The sequence below is a fragment of the Myxocyprinus asiaticus genome, chromosome 24 (assembly GCF_019703515.2).
Source record: "Myxocyprinus asiaticus isolate MX2 ecotype Aquarium Trade chromosome 24, UBuf_Myxa_2, whole genome shotgun sequence".
In the NCBI taxonomy this organism is placed as follows: Eukaryota; Metazoa; Chordata; class Actinopteri; order Cypriniformes; family Catostomidae; genus Myxocyprinus; species Myxocyprinus asiaticus.
Window position 1 is genome coordinate 2,450,201 of NC_059367.1, and position 8,046 is coordinate 2,458,246.

Consider the following 8,046-nt stretch of genomic DNA (forward strand, 5'->3'; position numbering starts at 1 on the left):
CTGAACCAAAAAATCTGAGCATATTACTCCAGTCCTCAGGTCTTTACACTGGATTTTAAAGTACTATTACTCATTTATAAATCACTCAATGGCCTGGGACCTAAATACATTGCAGATATGCATGTTAAATATAAACCTAACAGACCTCTCAGATCATTAGGATCAAGTCAGATAGACATACAGAGGGTTCACTCAAAACAAGGTGAGACAGCGTTTAGCTATTATGCCACCCGCAGCTGGCACCAGCTTCCAGAAGAGGTCAGATGTGCCCCAACAGTAGCCACATTTAAATCCAGACTGAAAACATATCTGTTTGACTGTGCATTTATTCACTGAGCACTGTGCTGCACTTACTGATTGCTTTCATTCATTGTATTAATTTTAACAGTTTAGTATTATTTTATTTTTTTATTCATTTTAATCATTTCAACTTTTTTTTAAATATGTTTTATTACTTTTTATTCTTATTTCATGTTCTTAAATTTATTTTTATGTAACTTGTATTTTATTTATAATTTTTATGTAAAGCACTTTGAATTGCAATTGTGTATGAAACGTGCTATATGAATAAATTTGCCTTGCCTTGCTTAGAATATTTCAGCTCTGTAGGTCCATACAATGCAAGTGAATGGTGGTCAGAAATCTGGAGGTCCAAAAAGCAGATAAAAGCAACACAAAAGTAATCCATACGACACAGGTTAAATCTATATCTTCAGAACTGATATGATAGGTATAGCAAGTGAATGGTGATCAGACCTTTGTAGCTCCAAAAATAACATAAACGTAATCTATATGACTCCAGTGGTTTAATCCATATCTTCTGAAGTGATATGATAAGTGTGGGTGAGAAACAGATCAAAATTTAAGTCATTTGTTACCCTAAATTTCCACTTTCACTTTCCCTTTCAGATGAGAAAGTGAAACTAAACAGGCTCCGCATGTGGCTTTCAGATGTAAAAGTGAAAGTGTAAAAAAGGACTTATATTTGGATCTGTTTCTCACCCATGTCTGTCATATCGCTTTTGAAGATCTTAATTTGTGTTCTGCCGAAGAAAGAAGTCATACACATCTGGGATAGCATGAGGGTGAGTAAATGACAGAATTTTCATTTTTGGCTGAACAATCCCTCTCAAAAATGAGAAACATCTGAAAGTGAAAGTGAAATTGGAAATTTATAGTAAAAAAAGGACTTAAATATTGATCTGTTTCTCATCCACACCTATCATAACACTTCTGAAGACATGGATTAAACCACTGGAGTTGTATGGATTACTTTCATGCTGCATTTATGTGCTTTTTGGAGCTTCAAATTTTTGGACCCTGTTGACTTGCATTGTATGGACATACAGAGCTGAAATATTCACACACATGGCTAACACATGCAGAAAAACACATTCACACTCTCACTCACACCTATGGGCAATATAGAGTCTCCAATTCACTTAACCTGCATGCCTTGGGACTGTGTGGGAAACCGAAGCACCCGAAGGAAACCCACGCAGACACAGGGACAACATGCAAACTCCACACTGAAAGACCTTCTTGCTGTGAGGTGACAGTGCCACCCACTGAGCCATCGTGCCACCCCTCAGAATATAGATGACATCTGTTATTTCAGGGAAGCATAAAAGAATCCTGTATTCTGACAGAGTGTGGATTAACAGTACACATGATTGCATAAAAAGTAAAATATCTGTAGCACAAAAACAACCTACAGATAAGACACCAGTCAGAATAACACTCACACTGGTCTGATTTTGATGCACACATCTCAGGATGGGTCACACCACTCTTGTTCTCATCGGCTGTCTGATTGCCACAAGGAACTGGTAATGTAAAATGCTGTTTGCATCAGCTGCACTGTCATTTTGAAATACTTTTTGTAAGAGAATGTGGATAGGGCGGCATTGCTGAGCACTGTGCTGTGGAGAGTGAAGCAGGGGAGATGAGTGGTGAATGATTTCCACCTGTGATTAACACCTGTCTTGTGTTTCAGTGAGGAGTTATGGGGGCTTTTAAGGAGAGGAGACAGTGGCAGTGGAGAGAGAGAGCAAAGCTGAGAAGCTACATGTGTATTGGCTGTTTCATTTATGTTGAAGCACTTTGAATTGTGTGCGTGTGAAGCTGTACCGTTGTGCTTTGAAGCAAACAAGTTTTGTGTTGAATGAAAAGACATTCCTGTGATGGAATCTCAGTCTCCCGCTTCCTCATTCCCTGAATCTCAGGATCTTGTTACAGAGAATTATAACAAACTTCATGATTTTATTAACAATTATAATCACTTTGAATGATTCTGGAGGGTACCATTGGGTGATTCTTCTCTAAAGAATGAATACTTCCAACATGGTCTCAAGACAACTCATAATAATTAGTACAAGATGGCAAAATCATAACATATCAGATGACTTGTCTCGCAGGAAAAAGGTACAACTTTTATTCCCATAGAGACCAAACAATCAACAAACAGAATTTAAAGTCAATACAATACAGACATCAAATTTTAGCTAGCCTCCTGTTTCAAACACTTTATTTTAATAAAGGAAATTTCTGCCAACAAATGTGGTTACTTAATCCATATTTATGCAATACAAATGACTGGTGTACAGTATGCCAGGAACCTGTAATACGCTTCCCTCGTCTCTTTCCAAACCTTTTGGTACACAAAAGTTATTTTCCTATTAACACCATGGTTAGGTTTAGGTTAGGGGTTTTAAGAAAAAATTTAATAACATCATACATTTTTTTTTCTAATAAAAGTCATATGTTTTTGCATGAGCCAACTTATATCATTTTATTACAATTTCACCATCTCATACTATTATTACGACTTGTCATGAGGCCGGGTTGAAAACATCTTTAGATCTGCATTTAGAAACTTGTCTTGCCGTAATGACTCACTGCACTGTTAAATAATCTGTACAAACAAAAATCCTCTAACTACTAATTAAACAAAATTTCTTTCAATTAATAGCTCAGTATAGCATGAATATTCCTTTGCTGACCACGATGACAACACTAAATACTACCACATTTCCTACCACAACGACTGCATCACTTACCACAACGACTACATCACCTAAAATAACTACTACGTCACCTACCACAATGACCACATCACCTACCACCATGACCACGTCACCTACCACAACAACCATGTCACCTACCACAGCGGCCACATCACCTACCACAATGACCATGTCACCCACCACAACAACCACGTCACCTACAACAATGACCACGTCACCTTCCACAATGACCACGTCATCCACCACAACAACCAGGTCACCCACCACAACAACCAGGTCACCCACCACAACAACCACATTACCTACCACAATGACCAATCACCTTCCATAATGACCACGCCAACCACCACAACGACCATGTCACCCACCACAACAACCACGTCACCTTCCACAATGACCACATCACCCACCACAACAACCAGGTCACCCACCACAACAACCACATCACCTACCACGTCACCAACAACAATGACCACGTCACCTTCCACAACGACCACATCACCCACCACAATGACCATGTCACCCACCACAACAACCACATCACCCACCACAATGACCACGTCATCCACCACTACAACCAGGTCACCCACCACAACAACCACATCACCTACCACAATGACCACATCACCTTCCACAATTACCACGTCACCTACCACAATGACCATGTCACCCACCACAACAACCACATCACCCACCACAATGACCACATCACCCACCACAACAACCAGGTCACCCACCACAACAACCACGTCACCTACCACGTCACCCACCACAACAACCAGGTCACCCACCACAACAACCACGTCACCTACCACGTCACCAACAACAATGACCACGTCACCTTCCACAATGACCACATCACCCACCACAACGACCATGTCACCCACCACAACAACCACATCACCCACCACAATGACCATGTCACCCACCACAATGACCACATCACCCACCACAACGACCATGTCACCTACAACAACGACCACGTCACCCACCACAATGACCACGTCACCTACCACAATGACCACGTCACCCACCACAACAACGTCACCTACCACAATGACCACGTCACCCTCCACAATGACCACATCACCCACCTCAACATCCACGTCATCCACCACAACAACGTCACCCACCACAATGACTATGTCACCTACAGCAAATACTACATCATCCACCACAATGACTACGTCCCCTACCACAACTACTACATCAGCAACTATAGATGTTCTCTCAATACTCACTAATCTGGAGGTTGAAATTTTGGTGCCAGTGTAAACCCCAAACAAGAGCACAAGGTGGCACTGTTCTAGGTGAGAGAAGCACATGATTTACGTGCAACATTCAGCATTTCAGGGGTGTTTGTTTGTGTCTTAATTCGCATGCTTATACCATGCACTAAAGCATGTTTGCTTCACTGATAATGGTAAAGAACATAATTTTGAGTATGCACAAATAAAGCAGACCAGTACTGGGACATACTAAAACCAAAGTCCATTTAAGGCAAGTCACTTCACTCAATGTCATCTCGGTAACGCCCCTGGGCAGCTATTTTCTATATGCAAGTAAACTGAGGGGAGATTTTGAGAGAGACATGCTCATTGCTGTACAATGTTGTCGAAAATTTTAGTGCATGTCTGATAATATGTTTAGACTTGAAAAAATACTGTATTGTTCTATGTTAAGCAGTTAATTTGATATTGGGATGCAGCCTTACTGTTAGGCCTGTTGTCTCCTTACATCCTGTTATTTTTGCTCTTTCACTGGAGGAACTCTTAAGACAAAATTATACTGATGTCTTTGCTTTTGAGGTCTCAAGAATTGCTGTTTATGAGGAGCCATGTGACTGAGTCAGAAATTAGCCGATGTTTAATCAAATAAATTGATATGTAGAAAAATAAACTAAAAGTACTTTAAGAACTTTAATATGGGAGCAACTATTCAAAGTGATGGTTAAAAAAGCATTAAAAAACGCTGCATTTGTTCGCAATCTGTTAATAATAACTGTAAATCTGTAAATGTGTACATTTTGAAGATTTGAAGAAATAATACAATACATACATTTTAAACATCTGTTTGTCAGCTGCATGAAATTACCTCAACAAGCAAATGCAGAAATACAGACCAAGATTGTAATTTTAGTACTGAGAATTATTTTTGTTTCTTGTGTATTATGAGTAAATTGTGAATAAATTGTATAATCTACATAAATATTTAAATAAATAACGATGGAAGACATATAATTATCTGCCTTATGAAAAAATAAACATGCATCTGTTGAATTCAGCTTAATTCAGTCTTCTAGAAAAGGCATGAACTGAAACTCATGACATTTATCCTGCTTTGCTCAGATTTGATCTTATTTTCTGTACAGTATTTCCTCATTCCTGTAATTCCCTTCCTCGTCTACACAGAAGAATGTAGCTTTACTTTTTCAAAAAATCCATCTTACTTGTTTGTGTCTGTCACTATTCCTTCAGAATTTTCTGACTGAGGGACAAGAGTGAGTCATTCATAATATGAAACTCTGAAGTAGTAGTGCATCCAGCTTTGGCAATGTCTCGTTCCCTTCATCTCAGGGATCCGAGGTTACATGTGTAACCGGAGACGTTCCCTATCGATTCAGTTCACTCGACATTGCCGTAAGCACTATGGGGAACGATATCCCATCACGCCGCACTATGTGACATTACACTCCCAGAGTTATAACATTAAACAGAGATACTCAGAGATGTCATATTAAAGTGTATATGAATTGTCCCAAATGGTGGATGCCAGATGGAAATGTATGTAGTCTGGGATCTATATGAACCATATAGATATACACAGTATGGTTTATTAACCCTCTTGCAACATGGTTGGAAAAGTAGGTTTTATTTCTTATGGGAGTACTTATGACTTTAAAGGGGCAGTTCAACTGCATTTAATTAGGTGGCTGTGTTGATTGTAGTCGGGAGCCATCCGTCATAAGGGCTTGGGCTCACCCACTTGAATGTTAGAAGCTCTCTATACAGACAGGACTTGTGAGGAGATGGACGCCACGTCCAGGTTATAAAATCTTGCGAACATGTTTTGTGAGGACCATCCTGCTGCCAAACATATGTCCTGTAAGGACACACTGTTTGTCCATGCCCATGACGTGGCCATGCCTCTGGTTGAATGCGCTTTGACACCAATAGGGCAATGTGATTCATAAGCGAGGGCGATCGCATCAACGATCCAGTGAGAGAGCCTCGTCGTTTGTTTGGAGATGGACATTCCTTTTGTACGTCCTCCATAACAAATAAAGAGCTGATCCGACACCCTAACCTGACGGGTGCACTCAATATATGTATGCAATGCCCTCACCGGGCATAACATATGCATAGATTGCTCTTCATCTGAATTAAATGGTGGGGAAAAGAAGGCTTGCAAACGAACCACCTAAGCCCTGAAGGGGCTTGACAAATCCTTAAGCACGTAGCCTTTTCTAGGTTTAAAAGTGGCTTTTGACAGGTCTGGCCCAAACTCCAGGCATAAGCTGTCAGTCGACCCACCAATTTAAATGAGGCCAAAGCCGATAGGAGTGTGGTCTTTAAAGAAAGCACCCACAGCTCAACAGATTACAATGGCTCAAACAGGGAGTTTGTGATTGACTTCAGCACCACATTTAAGTCCCAAGTCGGCACCACAGCAGGGCGAGGAGGGATCAAATGCCTCGCTCCCCTAAAGAACTTTATGACTAGATTATGTTTGCCTATCGCCAAGCCAGCCTCCAGGGCATGGTATGCTGAGATAGTCGCTACATAAATCTTGAGTGTTGACTGAGTAAGACCAGCATCCAGCCGCTCTTGAAGGAATGTCAAAATCTCAGCTATGGGGCAATTCACTGGGTCATTACCACGTCAAGAGCACCAATTTGCAAACACGCAGCATTTAAGTGCATAGAGTCGTCTCGCTGATGGTTCTCTAGCATGTAGGCTCCACAGCTCTGGCTGGGGATCCCAAATTGTGCCTTATACTTGAGAGAGAAGGTCTCTCCTCAGCGGCATTTCCCATGGAGGGCCATCCAGCATTTCTATCATCTCCGGAGACCAGGACCGATTAAGCCATTTCAGTGCAATTAATAGAAGTGTTTCCATGTCCACTCGGACATTGCTGATGACAAAATGGAGGTGCACCGGGGGAAACGCATACTTGCATTTTGCCAGCCATTTGTGAGACAGCATGTCCACACCCAGCGGGGCTTGGGACATGGATTACCAAAGGACGACAGTGGGCGTTCTCTGCGGAGGCGAATAGGTCGACTTCCGCTTTGCCGAATATTTCCCAAATCCGCATCACTGTCTGTAAATGAAGTGTCCATTTCGCTGGTAATGCTCCCTTGTGTAAAACAGATCTGCTCCGAAATTCAAACGGCCCGGGACATGTGTCGCAAGCAATGAGAGGAGATGATGCCCACTCCAATGGAGGAGGCATTGTGTCATTCTCATTAATTGTGGCAAACGGAGTACGCCCTGGGGATTTATGTATGCCACTACTGTTGTGTTGTCTCTATAGGAACCCATACTATTGCGATGCAATGCAAAACTTATAGCAAGGGAAGCAAAAATTATTGTGAGGGAATGCAAACTATTGAGAGGGAATGCAAAACTTATTGCGAGGGAATGCAAACTATTGAGAGGGAATACAGAACTTATTGCAAGGGAACCCATACTATTGCGATGCTAAGCCAAACTTATAGCAAGGGAAGCTAAAATTATTGCGAGGGAGCGCAAACTATTGAGAGGGAATGCAAAACTTACTGCGAGTAAACGCAAAGTATTGCGAAGAAATGCAAACCTTATTGTGAGGGAATGCAAAACTTATTGCGAGGGAATGCAAACTATTGAGAGGGAATACAGAACTTATTGCAAGGGAACCCATACTATTGCGATGCTAAGCCAAACTTATAGCAAGGGAAGCTAAAATTATTGCGAGGGAGCGCAAACTATTGAGAGGGAATGCAAAACTTACTGCGAGTAAACGCAAAGCATTGCGAAGA